The following is an 18,817-nucleotide window of genomic DNA, read 5'->3' as shown; positions in this document are numbered from 1 at the left end:
TTTTTACCTGAACCTGGGAATTGGTTCGAGGTCCATACAAGCTACGAGATTACAATTGAGGAGCTTTCTGACGGCGAGATAGCATCCCCGGTTAAGAAAATAAGGATAACGGCCGAGAAGATTCGTTAGCCTGACCATGTGTCACCTCGTAATCTGTAGGCCTCCGAGATTAGCAGCGATCACTTGGTAGACCAAGACAATTCACTTCTGTTACGCAATGGGATCGTTAAAATATATGTAATAATTAGGCCTATGTTTTAAATAAATGAATTATAATTTATTATACAAGATAAGTCACTTCTCTACGCCAAACGCATGGAGATACAGTGCTTAAATTATAACTCTGTCTCTGTGTAACGTCACTGATCCTCGGAAAATAGTGACGAGACGTTTCGCAAGTCCTCGGAATGGCATCAGAACATTACTCTCTTTAGCTACTTGCAAGGTCCGCTGTAATGTACTCCCAAGCCCCAATTGCGCAGGAAATGTCATCCGAAATGGTATAAAAGAGAATGGTTCAATTTCATAATATCCGAACCTGAAGTTGACGGAAAACAGTATCAAAATATCAGCAAGAAATATGTAGCCGAGATAAATAAGCTAATGAATCTCAAAATATCCGAAAAGTGTAGGTGGATGCGTAAGAGATGGGGATTAAAAAAAAACAGTTTGTGAGTTTACTAGCTGGGTGTCCCGACTTCGCTACGTTGAGGACGAATTATTCTGTTTGGAAGATCTTTTCGACTACTTCATCAACCAGTGGCTCAACAGTCCACTTGAGCTGTGGAATTTTCATTGAAAACGACACCGAACAAATAATCCCATTGAAGGATGAATTCTATGATCAACAGTCTGATAAACAGAGCTGGTATCTTGTCTGAAAACAGAAGCTGAAAAATCTAATTTCAAATTGCCAGGATGGATATGAATCTCAAAGTTTCGAAGAGAAAAATTAACTGTTGCATTTTAGACGAAAGAACCAACAAGCTAAATATGACGAAACTGAAGACGTCGAAAAAGTTCTGAGAAAAATATCTTGTTGGTATTTGCTTTACGTCTCACCAACACAGATAGGTCTTATGGCGACGGTAGGACAGGAAAGGCCTAGGAATAGGAAGGAAGCGGCCGTGGCCTTAATTATGGTACAGCCCCAGAATTTGCCCGGTGTGAACATGGGAAACCACAGAAAACCATCTTCAGGGCTGCCGACAGTGGGATTCGTACCCACTATCTCCCGGATACGAGATTACAGCTGCGCGCCCCAAACCGTACGGCCAGCTTGCCCGGAGAAAAATTTCTTATGTCATCAAAATGCCTGAAATTGTGGTAAAATTCTGAGGAAGAAATTGTAAATATGTTCGTGGTAAAACGTTTAAATAATCAAGATTGATCATATTTGACTTCCTCAACCACCACCACCACCACCACCACCACCACTTCTCCTAGGTGAATTTGGTATGTTTAAGTACACAGTTCAAAAAATTTATGGGAACATGTTTTGTAACGTCTGGTATGTGAATGTTAATTTGGTAGATGGGGTTTCAATGGTCGCACTGCATAACTTGAGACCTTAGCTACTCAGGGTATGTGAAATCGAAGTCATGCTCCATCTGCAGGCGTAGTCGTGCATTAAACTGTCAGGTGACCCCTCAAAACAAAGTGAATAGCAGTGTGGTCATCTGAGCACGCTGTACGTAAATCAGCACATCCCCTGAGACATCTTAATGAGGTTCAAGTCTCAAGGGCCATCACTTTGATCCAGGAATGATGGACTTTTTGTCGTGTTAGTGTGGATCTCAATGTATCTCCGTCAGTTACTCAACGCTTATGGAATCATTGCAGTGAGACAAGCCAGTTCACAAAGAGGGTTGGACAAGGTTGTGGACGCATGACAACCTCACAGGATGACCGATATCTGACCATATGTGCGTTGCGGCATCGTTCAGCAACTGTCAGAGAACTGCAAGTATACCTCAAGAGGTGACTGGAGTCACGGTGTATGACCAGAGTGTAAGCCACAGGTTAAGAGAAGTGTCCTTACGACCCAGACGTCCTGGTCGAATGCCCCGTTTAACGCAGCAGGATCGCGCAGCTCGCCTTCTGTATGTCCGAACTACCCACGTCAACTGGTAACTTCGCCAATGGAGACCTGTGTTGTTCACAGACGAGTCCAGATTTTCCCTGGAATAGAGTGATTGATCTCAACGTGTATGGAGACGCCGTGGTGAGCATTACATGCCAAATGTTGTCGAGGAAGGCGACCGAAGGTTCTACGATGATGATGTGGGGTGGCATCAGTATTGATGGCCGTGCTGACCTTGTCGTCGTCCGTGATAATCTTACCGCTGCGGGGTACAACGAGAAGATACTGCTACAGCATATTCTGGTTGCTGCATACGGTGTTGGCCCTGAATTCGTACTCATGCACGACAATGCTAGGGCTCATGTAACGCATATCACCAGAACTGACTTGCGAGAACTGGACATTCAAGAGGTGGAATGGCCAGCAGTTAGGCCCGAACTTAATATCATCGTGCATGTGCGTCCTGTTCCACCACACACTCTCCAAGACCTCGAACAGGCTCTCATTGAAGAATGGGAACTGATACCGGAACGTGACCTCTGTCGACTTATACGAAGCATGTCACGTAGGTGCCAAGCTGTGATAAATGCTCACGGAGGACATACACCATACTAAGCTCCCCAACTGTGCTAAAAATCCACCCTGGAGGACTGTTACCACTTTGTTTTCGTCCCTATTTGAACATTTCCGTTTGTGTTCTGAAAATGAACGCGAATTCATCTTTTGTATACTCCAACGGTACAGAATAGAGGTTTAGTTGGTGATATACCTGGGTGTGAGGTATTGTTTCGTGGAGCATGGCATACGTTCAAAAACATATTCTCCTAATTTTTTGAACTGTGTACTTTCCTAACGACATCGAAATCATCCATCCTCATTACGTGACCACACCACCTCTTGCGGCACTTCATGTTTTCTACATAATCGACTTTCTTAAGAAAACAAATTTGATTACTTCAACCATTGATATTCATAATATTTTAACACGATGTTTTTGAAGACACTTGTTTGGAACGTGACATTGTACGTCAGTGAAACATGGACAATACCTAGTGCAGATAGAAAGAGAACAGAAGTTCTTGACGTGAAGTGTTTCAGAAGAATGCTGAAGGTGGTATTGGTAGATGGGATCACAAATGAATCGAGTTGATGAGAGTAGAATGATTTACAGAAATGTGACCGGAATAAGAGGTAGGTAGATTGGACACATCTAGACACCCCTCTTGTCAGTTAGTTTTTGAGCGAAGTGTAGGGAGGTTAGAACAGTAGTTTTACTAAGGCATTAAGAAGACAAATAGATCAGAGATTTAGTAGGGCTGAGTTGTTGGGACGGTTGAGCAGTAGCTTTCTGACCCCCAATTTGGGGATTCGATCCGGGTTTAGTCCAGTGGTACTTGAATGTGCCCAGAATGTAAAAGAACTCCTGAGAGACAAAATTCCGTCTCTAAAAACCGTCAGTGTAGTTAGTGTGACATAAAATCATTATAGTTATACATTACACTAGATTTATAATATATTAGTTGAATAGAAATGTTAGCATAGCACAGGATAGGGTGGCATGGAGTGCTCCATCAAATCATTCCATCGAATAATGATACTATCAGTTAACTAATTATTATTATTATTATTATTATTATTATTATTATTATTATTATTATTATTATTATTATTATTATTTTTATATGTCTACTCATTCAATTGAATATTTGTAGGAGCAGAAAATCATGCTGTTAAAACAACACAGCATCACAAAACCGAACGAAGACGTAATAACAGAATGACATAAAACACTAGCTGGCTACGGTTCGATTCCCGGGCCAATCGTGTGCAATTATTAACATTTAAAATCACATTTCAATATAGTTCACATTTCTCAGAAACTTGGGAGCTATCGTGTCCATTATTACGGTATCAACAGTGATGTAAAACAGAAAACTTGCTGGGATTTGCACAATAAGCAAAAAGATCAGATATAAGTAAATTTTCAGTTATTATTCGCTTGATATGAGCCTTAATATTCTAGAGCAAATGCAAGAGATTGACAGTCAGTACTATTTCATATAAATACATTGATAAATAGAGAGGATTCTCGAGAGAAAGGACTATATACTTTCCTGTTGTACGTATTCCTGTGAAATCTTTAAACAGAAATGAATTTAGGAAAATATTAGGGATTTACACACTCCTCTTTAAGTTTCATGGTGCAACAGGCGGAGAAATGTTGTGGAGCATATGTCAATCCTCTCGTGCTGACTAGCACGTTCCTGTATCATGAAAAACTTGCAAATTGGAAAGCTTACGCAGCATTTTGTATGTGTTGACGGTGAGAGGAGAGATAACTGCTATGTTTTGTTTGAGGATCTCTGCGTCAATAAAAATGATTACCATAGACGGCCCATAATGTCCCCTATTGAGTTTCCACTGCTACTGTTGTCAAAGTTGTTGTTTATGGGTGGAATTGATCAGCAACAAGGTGAAGATAGTTATTCCTCTGTCTAGAATTGTAGTAAGAATAAATGACTTCCACGTAAACAAATTTTGTCGAAAATACCGACTTGAGTCTTCGTATTGAGATGCATTTATATCAGCATATAGTAACAAAGTTTCAAAGTGAAAAATAACAATTGAATGACCAATCATTTCATGTAAGGAATAATAATACTGTTATTGTTTTCTACGTCACACTAACTATTTTTACGGTTTTCGGAGACGCCATGGTTTCTGAGTTTAGTTCTCAGGAGTTTTTTTGCGTGCCAGTAAGTCTACCGATGCGAGGCTGACGTATTTGAGCACCTTCAAATACTACCGGACTGAGCCAGGATCGAACCTACAAAGTTGGGTTCAGAAGGCCAGTGCCTCAATTCTCTTGAGCCTCTCAGCCCAGCGTGTAAGGAATAATTCGGTCCTCTGGATAAAATGTTTGATGTCTGTAGAATAATTAATTTTGTTTCCTACGATTAACCTAATGAAATGAATTCATTAAATAATAAGTGCTCTCTCCCGAGTTGTTGGTTATCCGTGACTGGGAGAATGACTTTTTTTATGCATGCAAGTATTCAGTTCATTCATACATCCACTTATCCATCCACCTTGGAATGATTTCACCTTATCTACTGTTGTTCCGTAGATGTAGCTGAGAGCATTATTCATTGGTTCATCCATTCATTCATCCATTCACCCAGTGATTCATCCAGGAATAAGGACTCTCTCCCCAGTTGGTGGTTATCCATGATTATGAGAGGGACTTTTAAATTTAGCTCAGTCATGTTCGTGTATTCATTCATTCATTCATTCATTCGCACTGGACTGTTCTCACATTATCTGCTGGTGCTCCGTAGATGAAGGCTGAGGGTATTTAATTCATTCAATGATCCGTTCACTCATATTTTATGAAAGCTCTCTCTCTCCAGTTGGTGGCTATCCGTGACTGAGGAGTGTTTATTCATTCATGCATGCATTAATACTATCCAAGCATGCAACTCATACAGGCATGCAGTCATCCATTCATCCATTCGTGGGGTTATTCAGTTATTTCGCAATGTCTGTTTTAAGCTAAGGAGAAATCTGTTCGGATTCGTAACAAAAACAAGTACTTGCAGTAATTAATAAGGGTGAGGTACCGAGCGGGTTGGCCGTGCGGTTAGGAGCGTGCAGCTGTGAGCTCACATCCGGTAGATAGTGGGTTCGAACCCACTGTCGGCAGCCCTGAAGATGGTTTTCCGTGGTTTCCCACTTTCACACCAGGCAAATGCTGGGGCTGTACCTTAATTAAGGCCATGGCTGCTTCCTTTATATGTCTAGGCCTTTCCTGTCCCATCGTCCCCATAAGACCTATCTGTGTCGGTGCGACGTAAAACGATTAACAAAAAAAAGGGTGAGATACATTTTGTCCTAGACTATCCTGAATAACACTGTTAATATCTCGAACAAAAATAAATACTTTTTTAAAACCTACAACTTAGAGACTGGATCTGAATAGTGATTAGGTGTTGTTGTTTGAGTCATCAGTCCATAGACTGGTTTGATGTAGCTCTCCAAGCCACCCTATCCTATGCTAACCTTTTTATTTCTACGTAACTGCTGCACCGTACATCTGCTCTAACATGTTTGTCATATTCATACTTTGGCCTATCCCTACCGTTCGTACAACCTACACTTCCCTCAAAACCCAACTGAACAAGTTCTGGTTGTCTTAATACGTGTCCTATCATTCTATCTCCTCTTCTCGTCAAATTTAGCTAAATCGATCTCCTCTCACCAACACGATTCAGTATCTCTTCATTCGTGATTCGATCTACCAGTTTTCCTGTTTCACAATGAGATGGCGCCAGCAAACAGTGCGCAGTGTATGAATTTGACACATAGGTCAGTTTGTTCGTTTGACATTAACCTACCAACACACACAAGTTGAGTCCGCCAAACACTAGCGTCTGTGATGTATCGTTCAGTGATCATGTCGACGCGTGCGCCTGAAAAAGAACATTTGAGGTACGCATTGCGTTTCTTATTTAATCAAAAGAAAAATGTTGTTGAAAGGCATTATTTGCTGGTAGAAACATAATAGTGAACACGCTCCATCGATTAGATGATGTGAGACATGGTTTCGACATTTTAAACATGGTAATTTCAATGTGAAAGACAGCGCGCTCTGGTAGACCACAAAATTGCGAAGACGAGCAATTGCCCGGCGAAACCGTTAATGCACAATGCTATTGCCAACAAATGATTAATTTACATCACGCATTGATAGAAAGGCGACCGGAATGGCCCAGAATACATGGCAAAGTGATTTTGTAACACGACAATGCGCCGTCTCTCACAGCAAAATCAGTGAAAGACATCTTGAAATCGCTTGGATGGGACATTCTTCCACACCCGCATCAATGGGGCACGCGCTCGCAGCACTTGAGCAATTTCGAGGAAGTTGGAAAATGGCTCGACGAATGCTTTTCCGCAAAAGACAAGTAGTTTTTCTGGCAATGTATTCATAACTTACCTGAAAGATGGGCGAAGTGTTTAGAAGCTGATGGTCAATATTTTGAATAAACAGAAGATGTATTTCCCTTGAAAAATACGTGTTTTATTTACCACAAAACAGGCAAAAACTTATGCATACACCTGGTATCCCTCTCATCTTCAGCATTCTTCTGTAACACCACATTTCAAAAGCTCCTACTCTTTCTTTCTAAACTAGTTATCGTCCATGTTTCACTTCCATACATCTGTGTTGGTGTGACGTGAAGCCAATTCTAAAAATAATCTTCACTTCCATACACTGCTACGCTCTAGACGAAAGTCTTCAAATCATGTTTGTAATTCCTATTTCAATGTTTGAAGTGAGCAGATGTCTTTTCTTAAGAAAGGCCTTCTAGCTTGTGCTAGTCTGCATTTTATGTCCTCCTTACTTCTGTCATCGTTAGTTTTTCTACTACCCAAGCAAAATGATTGGGTATAATTGTAATTTTTAAGGTAGTAGTAGATAAATTAACACATTCTTATTATCGTGAGTAGCCTCGCGATTCTATGGCAATCGCCGAATGCAACAGACTCCACCAGGCAGTGATCACTGCGTGGAGGGCCCACTATACCTATCATAGCTTGTTCAATACTTATAACTGTAGATTAGATTTATTCCCAGGGCTAACGGCTCTCCGGAAGTGAGTTGACCGGGGGCCATTTGTTTCCAAATACTATATTGTTTTGTTTAATCGAATTATTATTTTGTCATTGTTCTTAAGCAGGGGAGTTTATACATTCTGTATTTGCTTAGGCTATTATGGATTTGAACACTGCATTGGGCGAGGGCCTGTAAGGTTCAATAAATCCTACTAGTAGTATTAGTACCGGTAGATAAATTAATTGTAACTAGAAAATCATGCTTCTATCAACAATAATTTGAATTTGAATATATTTTTCTGTCATCATTTCCAGGCGGTCCAAAACTAGGGGATAGGATTCCATTCTATTCTAATGAAACGAATAGAGTTAGGCCTAAACGTATATACTGTACCCAAATTGCCTCAAGGGTACAATACTTACCATATGGGGTTTGAATACAGAATAATTTATTTTGTTTCCTCACTATAACCTAATACACTGAATAGAACGAGACATGTGGTATTGCAGAAAACGATTCTAACATGTAAATGAAGTGTTTCCAGACCCATGACCATATCATATCTTTTCTGCTTCGACGTGTGAAGAATGTGTTATGAGAGTTAGGCAGTGCCTTAATGTTACACCCTGTATACGGTCTCAAGTTTACAGTGAACACTTGAGTGCACTGATTGTGCTATAGAGTGATGTCCTTTGACGTCCTCCCCACCAGCGGATGTTCTCTCCCTGTTTACTTGGAAATATCGTTCGTTAAGCGCGTGATGAAGTCAGGACATTGACGGAGCTATTCCTGCTCCCGCTATTATTGGAGGGTGTCTTGAAAGAAAGAGAAATGACGAGGTGTGGGAGTGTGGCAGCGTGACTCCATGAACCGTACACGAATCTTATTACATGCCGGACGGACACACCCTTTGTTACATAAGAAACAATTTCTGCCAGTGCTATACTGAGATACTCTTTGAAAAAATAACCACGCTGAAAAAGTCGTCATACTGTGTCGAAAATTCATAGCCATGTGTTATAGATTACATTAGATTGACTTTCTCTGCGAAGACTAAGGCCATTTGGTCCCCTCTTCCTTCCAACCTGATTGAGATACAATACATATACAACAATTATTATCAACAAAAATTACATACAACTATAACTTAACGGAATACGAATAATGATGATAGTAATGAAGTGATGGACTGTGAATAATAATAATAATAATAATAATAATAATAATAATAATAATAATAATAATAGTTTGTTACGTCCGCTAACTACCTTTACGGTTTTCTGAGACGCCGAGCAACCTGCCTGGTTGGGGTTAGAAGAGCAGTGCTTCAACCGCCTGAGTTAATGATAATCATAAATAAGTAAACGGAAACAGAACCTCAAAACACGTAGCCTGAAAACCATAATGCTGACCTTTCAGCCACGTAGTCAGAATGAATGAAAACCATCGGCGGTTGCTATTTCCTGACGGATCCAGTGTTTTTCCATCTGTCTCTTGGCAGAAACCAGGGCGAAAAGTAGCTTCCACCGAGATCTGTGTCTCGTTTATGAGTGGGACAGTATGGAAGCTGCTAAGCAGGGCCTCTCAAACGCCCAAAATCTCACGCGTGCAAATTGAAGCGCAGAGTTCCTGTGCACAGTGCATCGGTCCCATTCGGCTCGGCTCGGATCAACGCTTCGTCTCTGGGCTACTCGGCTAAGCTCGGCTCAACTCAGCCTGGATTTGGAGCGCTACGAAGCAAGTGAGGAAGAAGGAGACAGGTGGAGCGAGCGAGACAGGCGTGGGGAAAGAGAGAGACAGCGCTATTGCTCCAAATCAAGGGGTGGGGGTCTGCACTCTGGTTTACCAAGCGAAATCGTCTTTTGCACCGTGCACAGTGCATGCACCCTGAGAGGCCCTGTGCTAAGGTAATGACGTTCGGAACACATCTAGTGTATCTGGTACCGTACTGTGGAATGTGCTACTCGTAGACCCACCCGTTCTGCAATAACGCTTTTCTTGTCCAATGCTGTAAACTCTTGCAAAGTACGTCACTTCTCATGATGATTTTTACACTTTATTACGATGCTGCCATCATATTTTACTGTTTCCCCGTAACCCCATAACTTTTGATGGTGCTATTTGAGGATACAACCAACCTCTGGGCTGGCTGAAGACTTAGTACCGTTATTGGTTTTACGTCCCACTAACTACTTTTACGGTTTTTAGGAGCCGCCAAGGTGACGGAATTTAGTCCCCCAGGAGTTCCTTTACGTGCCAGAAAATCTACTGACAAGAAGCTGACGTATTTGAGCACCTTCAAATACCACCAGACTGAACCAGGTTCGATCCTACCAAGTTGGGATCAGAAGGCCAGCACCTCAGCTGTCTGAACCACTAAGCCCGGTGGCTGAAGACTTAACATAGAAAGACGATGTAAAATAATAATAATAATAATAATAATAATAATAATAATAATAATAATAATAATAATAATAATAATAATAATGATAATAATTGGACCGGGCGAGTTGGCCGTGCGCGTAGAGGCGCGCGGCTGTGAGCTTGCATCCGGGAGATAGTAGGTTCGAATCCCACTATCGGCAGCCCTGAAGATGGTTTTCCGTGGTTTCCCATTTTCACATCAGGCAAATGCTGGGGCTGTACCTTAATTAAGGCCACGGCCGCTTCCTTCCAACTCCTAGGCCTTTCCTATCCCATCGTCGCCATAAGACCTATCTGTGTCGGTGCGACGTAAAGCCCCTAGCAAAAATAATAATAATAATAATAATAATAATAATAATAATAATAAAAAATTTGAAATAAAAATCTATATAATCCCAGAGGTGATACGTATAAGACAAGCTAATGACAAGTATAGAATATAGTGTATTTTACACATTCTCAATGAAGATTCTACCTTATTGGAGTTGCACTAGCCCTATTTTTGGTATTTTCATATATCAAGCAATTTTGGTTCTCTAATATGATTTATTTTCCAAAACTAAGTTTTTTTTGGTCAATCTTAATTAAATCTTTGACGGGAGTCAACAGGTATTCGTGATCTTGTATTACCCACAATTTGTGTGCGTTTTATAGTCTTGTATGTTTTCCCGAATATGGTGGAAATTTAAATCTGTGCGTTCAACCTCAGGTTACAAGGATAAATAGACCGCCTGCTTGACGGCAGACAGTGTAATATCCACGGCATGTTAAGTCTCTCCCAAGCCACTGCATGCCTGTGGGGTTGGAAATATGTAAATTTGCCTGGAAACTTCCCGTTGAGAACGACTTGTACGAGTACGTAACTCAGCTAGCAACCTGCAACTGGAACGTAATTACATGTCTCTCCTTGAGGTGACGAGACTCGGCAATTTGTGACGCCACACCGTGGTTAGGTGTTGCTGTAGTTGTGACATATGTTTTGAAGGGGAGCTCCACTTCATGGTGTGATAACAGAACTGGGGCAAAGCTGTAGCTTAGATGAAATAGTGAAGAAAATCCATGATGAGCATAGGCTGCGCTCATAGCACAGAATGCTTCGTGCACACGCACAGGTTGATTCCTTAGCATACACTTAGTGAACGATATATTGGAATTAAATAACTACTACTACTACTACTACTACCACCACCGCTGGCCTTCTGACCCCAACTTGGCAGGTTCGATCCTGGCTCAGCCCGGTGGTATTTGAAGGTGCTCAAATACGTCAGCCTCGTGTCGGTAGATTTACTGACACGTTAAAGAACTCCTGCGGGACTAAATCCCGGCACCTCGCCGTCTCCGATAACCGTAAAAGTAGTTAGTGGGACGTAAAGCAAATCACATTATTATTATAGAAATCAACATTCAACATATTAGGTCGTGTTACATGCATTTAGTGCGTGTTAAAGAGATGTTAAGTACAGAACAAAATGGCTAGCCGGACACCAGTGGGATCCGAACCCACAACCTCCCGATTTGGCGTCGGTTGCTCTACCAATTGAGCTATGGTGGCCTAGGTCAAGTGTGTTCTGTTGGAAATAATCTAAGCTACAGGTCTGGCACTGGTGCCCGGTTGGCCATTTTTGTTCTGTACTTAACATCTCTTTAACACGCACTAAATGTAACACGACCTAACAGGGTAAAAGTTGATTTCAATTACAATGCGGTCGTGAAAATTCAATATTCATTAACATTACTACTACTACTACGTTTTCTTGGGTAGACAGCGTGGTAGCTTAGTAACTTAGTGGCTTCTCATCAAGTTGGCCGTGATTTGAATTCCGGTCAATGCGTATGGGATCTTTGAAATGAAAAGAGACGTCACTGTGACTCGAATTCCATGTAAAAATAGGGATGCTCTGCTTGGGAACACGATATCAAGAGCCTCATAAAGAATTATAAGCTTGCTTGCATTTCTTCAGACGATAGGGTGCCAGAATTTTGTCCAACATGAGTTCATTTACGTACCAATAAATCTACCAACAAAAGGCTGGCCTACTTGAGCAACTTCAAATATCGTGGAAGTTAGTTGGGATTGAACCTACTACTGTAGGTTGAACTCAAAAGACAATCGCTACCGTAGTCTTATCCACTCATCGGGCTATTATTATTATTATTATTATTATTATTATTATTATTATTATTATTATTATTATTATTATTATTATTATTATTATTATTATTATTATTATTAGCCCACCTGGTCGCCGTGATCGTTAAGACATTGACGTCTAAACGGTCTGACACCGTAGTTAGCCGGTTCGAGTCCCGTTGGTCGAAAAATTTCACCATCAGAATGTTGGCCGGCAGGGAAAGGAGAGTTGTGGTGGAACACAATTTCTAATAACTAGATTGAGTGCCAAGAGCCTTCTCTGCATTGTTCATATGGAGTGAGGGCATATGATGCTATTGATGTTGATTCGTCCGTCGGATGGAGACATTAAGCCTTGCCCAGACCCCTTGGTGTTATTCGACAGGAGTAGGCTATGTTCCTGCACCGGGTTTCACCCTCTCCCTTCCTACTATCATATCATGTCATTCATTTCATCTCAAAAGAGCCTCCGTGGCTCAGACGGCAGCGCGTCGGCCTCTCACCGCTGGATACCGTGGTTCAAATCCTGGTGACTCCATGTGAGATTTGTGCTGGACAAAGCGGAGGCGGGACAGATTTTCTCCGGGTACTCCGGTTTTCCCTGTCATCTTTCATTCCAGCAACACTCTCTATTATCATTTCATAGCATTTATCATTCATTAACAAATCACCTTGGGAGTGGCGACCCCATTGTAATAACAGCCTATATATGTTTCATTCACTACATCCCTTACCCGGTCAGTGACTGGAAAACAGGTTGTAGTTTTTCATTTTTTCATTTTCATTTCATCTCATTAACTCCTCTGATGAGGTTGACGTCAGGAAAGGCATCCGGTCATAAAAACCCGCCACGACAGATTCATTTCATCTCATACTCGATCCCGTAGAGAAACGGGACAAGGACTGGACAAACAAGAAAACAGTGTATTTATTATTAAAATGCGTTAAAATTGAATACATCCTAGCGGGAACGTTTGCTTACAATAGAATACCATATGTTTTCGAAATGAAAAATATATTAGTTTGGAACGATACCCTGAAGCTAACACAAATTTGTAAAAATATTCAAAAGTACGAGACAAAATAGTTAGATAAAGGCATGAATAGGAAAGCTGGAAGATTTAGATAAATCTCCTTTAAACAACAACAGCTTTCCCCCATCATCCCCCACTGCACATGGGTGCAATTTTATATCAAAAGCACGACTTCTTCCGTCTTCTCCTTTCAATTATTACGAATTTTAAGTTTCGCGCCCACCTTTCAATACTTCATAGACAAACAAAAATATGACTAAACGTCTCTTAAATTCTGATTGTTAGTCCATGAAGTGTTGAAAAGTGGACCTGAAAATTAAAATTCGTAAGAATGAAACCAAGAGTTTGTACGTCAATACGGAGCCGCATTGAAGTTTATTCTCTTCAACTTCTTCCTTTGTTTTACCGTAATTCTCGTGTTTATAACGAGTCGGAATACCCTTCCATAATCCTTTTCCTTCATTTCTTCCTATCCTCGCCTTCCTCCTTTGACTATCCTTTCTCAGATTTTCAGCTACTTTGTGTCCTTCCATCTCAGCTTCGGTCGTCTTCTCCTCCTCTTCCCAAGCAAACTAAATCCCGTGACACTGCAGTCCTGATGAGCTTTGGCTTACCAAACGACTGTGTTCAGCCCAAGGACCTCCAGATTATGAGTGATGCCTAATCAAAGCGACAAAACTTCTTGACCGTTGTTGTTGTTTGTTTTCAAGACCAGAGTCGCTATCTCGCCCTTATATAGCTTCTAAATTATTCTCATGTAGGCTGACCTGCTAGGAACTGAATCTGGGGCTTCAATGTACCACGCGACCCGTCCTCCTCTTTTCAGTTATAATTATCACCTTCAAGCTGTTTATCACGACCTGTTCGTCCAATCTAAGTGGCCAAACTATCTCGGCCTGTATTCCGCAATCTCCTTCTTCAAGGTTCACACCTTGGCCATATTTCCCACTAGCTGATGTACCCGTGCTTCGCTACGGGATTCTCAGAAAGACTGACTTTGTGGTTTTCCTAACTGAAATCAACATAGGTCATTACAAAAACGTAAGTATGAATGTAGCGATTAAAAGCAATGCTATCATATAAAATACTCGATCAAATGGAAAGCCGCACGTTTTATCACTTTTAACGAACAGTGCTGCGGTTAGATTGCGGTGCCAATCTAATAGTCCAAAGTTCCAGAGCTGGGATGACCAGGTCGCAGATTGCCATGAACACTCATCTGCCATAATTCCGCTAAATATGCACACTGTTCATTCCAATCAGTGCCTCAGAGTAGGGTTGAATAGCCCAAATGCTATGATGATCCAGTGTGTTACGTACCAGTAGTATCAGAAAATTTATAAACCAGGGGAATGGCATGCTAAAAAAAGAAAGTTATCTAACTCCCCAGCTACTTCCCGCCAATATTCAGGCGCTCCCCCGACTTCACATACCGATTTTCATAAGACCACTAATAGCATAAATAGTTGAGAATTCAATTTTAGGCCTTCCCCTAAACTACCATTTCACTCAGTGCGAGTAAAATGATTTATAGCCTAGATTGTAGAGGCTCATACCCTGACTTCACATACCGATTTTCATTAAATTCTCTTCAACCGTTCTCTCGTGATGCGTGTACATACAGACAGACAGACAGACAGACAGACAGACAGACAGACAGACAGACAGACAGACAGACAGACAGACAGACAGACAGACAGACAGACAGACAGACAGACAGACAGACAGACAGAAATTACGGAAAAGTAAAAAGTGCATTTTCTTGTTACTATGGACATGACCGATACAGAAATACCATTATTTTAAAATTCTGAGCAATGTACAGACAAAACTCTTATTTTACATACATAGATTTTGTGTTTCCTTGTCGCACCATACAGCCATGTTGTGATTTCGGCTACCTTCTTCATTTTTTTAATCCCCAGTAATCGCCCATGTTTCAGATTTAGGTTTATCACACTTTTGTACAATGTACCATTCTTTTCGAACTGGGGCCGATGACCTAGATGTTAGGTCCCTGTAAACATAAAACATCATCATCTTTCCGAAAATTACTTTATTATTACAGAGCACTCAACTCAGCTTTCTTCAGTTCAGCCAATTGTACTGGACCTATGCTGAATATCTGTGTTCAGTCCCCAATTCCCCTAAGCACTCGATTCCAAATATTTGAACATAATGGTAGTACGTAACATCTCATTCCTACTCACTTCTACTTTAACGATTCTACTGCACAAAAACTCCGATCTAGAAAGCAAAGAATAACGGTCTAGGGAATTCATCGTGTTGACCACACAACAACTAATAATTTGCAGGCCTCCGTGCTGAGCAGTGGTCGCTTGGTAGGGTCGGTGCTGTTGCTCCATGGGGTTTGGTTTGCTTTTTGTACAGAAACTTCAGATGTAAACATTTCAAATTATTTTATGATCTCTCCTTAAAGCAATGTATATCGTCGTTGCCGGGACAAAACCTCCTATGTGATAATATTTTTGGAGATATACTGACCCGCAACGCAAACATTATGAAGAGCGAGAGTGCCTTTACAATTCTCACACAATTTTGCACCTTAGATGACAGAACCTTACCGGCCAAAGCTAAAATATTTCACATAGGAGGTTTTGTCCCGGCAGCGAAGATATCTTTGTGGAAATTCTGAGATATTTGCAAGTTACTTATTTCAAATTTCAGTCTAGCAATTTAAAAACTAATATTTTCTAGGGTATGTATTTTTCCCCTTATGTGAATGAACAGCCCTATCCGATCTGCTGTTCAGTTCTCCTCATCCTGCTTTGTTCGTATATGCACTGTATATGACACACGAGGTCCTTATCGTCTAGTCTCCAGCCATTCCCATTTTAGTTTCTCCGACATTCCAGTAACTCTATTTGTAGAAATTGAAATCATTAAGCATGAACCTTGCCCTCTTTCTCTGTACCACTTCTAGCACACTGATAAGTCCTTGTTTGAAATGAGTCGCAGGTGGCTGCTCCATATTACAAAGATTGGTCCCGCAGTTTATAAATCACCCAGTTTCTTCGCCTTGGTGCAGAACTAACAATTCTTAGAACCCTTATCAAGAACTGCAGAGATTTTTACGGTTTAGTAATTATGCTTCCATCTAAATAGGGGCTACCTGGCCGAGGCGGTAAAGTCGTGCTAGCTTCGCCCGGAAGGACGTGGGTTCGAATCCCTGTCAGCAAGTCGTAAAATTTAAGAAAAGAGATTTCCACTTCCGGAGGTGCATATGGCCCTAAGGTTCACTCAGCCTACACCAAAATGAGTACCAGGTTAATTCCTGGGGGCAAAGGCGGCCGGGCGTAGAGCCAACCACTCTACCGCAACACGTGCCGAGGTTAACAATGGTGGAAGCCTTTACCTTCCACTCCTCCAAAGTCCTTCATGGCCTGTACGTAGGTGACTTTGCTTTGCTTCCATCTAAATATCTCAGAGCATCTCTCATTGCTCATATGAACGCACGACTCGGTCCGGCTCCATAACACAATGGTCAACGTCGTGGCTTTATGCCAGAGGGTCCTCGGTTCGGGAATTTTAACCCGATATTCAGGTGACTATGGTTCTGTAATCTTTAAAATCTATCTAGTAATTTCTGTAACTTTTTTTTTCCATCTAGTCACCTCCGTACTATAGGCTTAGCCTCTGTAACGTCGGGCCATAAGCCCAAATAGGGTTTTAAGCATTTCAGGTAAATTTCAAGGAGTCCAAGTGTTCGCCTTCTTACCATTTCAATTTTCGGCCAGTTACTTTAAACTTTTGTTCTTACAAAAGGCCAGGTAGAATGGGTAATTGTTAACCCTGTTTCAGTTAACCTTATTTAATTCATTTTAAGGCAATCAGACTGTTGAGCAGGTAGGGCTGTGAATACTGTTTAATTTTGTTAAATGTAGGCTGTGTCTTTTATAGGCCTGTAAAAAGTAAATTCGTAGAACAAAGATGTTCTTCCTTCTGGTGCAAAAGAAATTAGGAGATCCGTCTCCTTGAATGTTGGTTAAAAGGAGCAGTAGCGCTCATGTAAAATTTGTAATTAGGGAGCTTCAAGCTGAGGTTGTTAACTGATTATTCTGATTTTTCTTAACATTGTTACGAGCTAGTTTTGTAACAGATCTGTTATTTGCTTAGCAAAGTGTAAGTTTAATAAGAAAAGAGAAAAAGAAATCAATATAGCTTAAATTTTAAAGTTTTCAATCAATCTTCTGACTTTCTATATCCATCCATTCAAGCCCGCACTTTTTCACCTCCCTGCTCCACAAAACACGGTAACGGGTGGAAGCAGAGCGTGGTTTAATGGGTCTGGATAAAGCCCCTTTTGAAGGCACCTCATAGAAATCGATACCGAACGCTATAAATTGTTTTGGTTGCTCGAATTTTCCAAATTTTGTCAGCTTTTCTATCACTATGTCTGCTTCTCGAGAAACACCAGGCTACTTGCGCAAGGAGCAATTTTTCTATGACCTCTTAATTAGGAAGGTCCAGTCTGGTGGCACGGTTGTGGCAGATATTGCCAAACTTAACTAATCTTTAGAGTTTCCCATTTGTATCCCAGTATTTGGGGAGAAAGATGTTGATGAGGCTCTGTCCACCATCAGTGATAATATCCGTTGTACGTTTCTTTGAAGTAAGCAATCCTTCTACAAATCATCTTAAGCGTGTTCGAGCTAGACTGTTTCATTTTTACAATAGGGCTAGGGACCTATTGTCTCTAAAACTGAAGGATGATTAAATGTAAAAGCTCTATTCGACTCTTACTCGAACCAATAATGATTTAGAAAAAAGAATTGTTCAAATCGGTTAAGGTCTTCCGCTCGCGCAACAGCCGTCAAATCTAACAAATTCTCGCGCTCGTCGTAACTCGCTCGGGTCAAAGACCCTGACGCTCCGCCCACCTACCACTCTCGCCACCACGCCACGCCATTGTTGTCAGTCTGTACTTATCCCTCGTGTTTGATGTGTGTTTCATTCGCTCTTCCAGTTACTATTGTGGCATTTGCATCTATTGTATTTCGATGTTTGTTTTGTGTTATGACATTTTTGTATATCTTTGTGACTTAACGGTGGTATACTATGAGTGTACCTAAGAAACTCATCACAGGACAGGTATTTGATTGCCCTATATTTGGTACACCTAAAGATTTTTCATCAAACATGCTAAAGTTGTTATCCTTCAGTAAAGGTAGCGATAGCGACCAAGATATTGGTCTTCATCATTAGTTTCAGCAATATTTACATTTGAATGCGAGCACGAGGGTTTCAGATGAGAAACAACACCGAATCACGTCCTCACCAGCAGGAAGCTTGTTTGATGAAAAAACTTTAGGTGCACCAAATATAGGGCAATCAAATACCTGTCTTGTGACGAGTTTCTTAGGTACAGCCATAGTATACCACCGTTAAGTCACAAAGTTACACAAAAATGTCATAACACAAAACAAACATCGAAACACAGTAGATGCAAATGCCACAATAGTAACTGGAAGAGCGAATGAAACACACATCAAACACGAGGGATAAGT

General features: G+C 41.0%; 1 non-coding gene across 1 annotated transcript; it reads right to left on the bottom strand.

Moving 5' to 3' along the window:
• Positions 1-11,599: 11,599 nt before the first annotated feature.
• Positions 11,600-11,676, bottom strand: TRNAW-CCA (transfer RNA tryptophan (anticodon CCA)). Its single transcript has one exon. It is a non-coding gene; the product is annotated as a tRNA-Trp (tRNA).
• Positions 11,677-18,817: the final 7,141 nt, after the last annotated feature.

This window comes from Anabrus simplex, chromosome 7, assembly GCF_040414725.1.
Source record: "Anabrus simplex isolate iqAnaSimp1 chromosome 7, ASM4041472v1, whole genome shotgun sequence".
In the NCBI taxonomy this organism is placed as follows: domain Eukaryota; kingdom Metazoa; phylum Arthropoda; class Insecta; order Orthoptera; family Tettigoniidae; genus Anabrus; species Anabrus simplex.
Note: the sequence above shows the minus strand (reverse complement) of the source record. Positions and strands in the feature narration are given on the sequence as shown.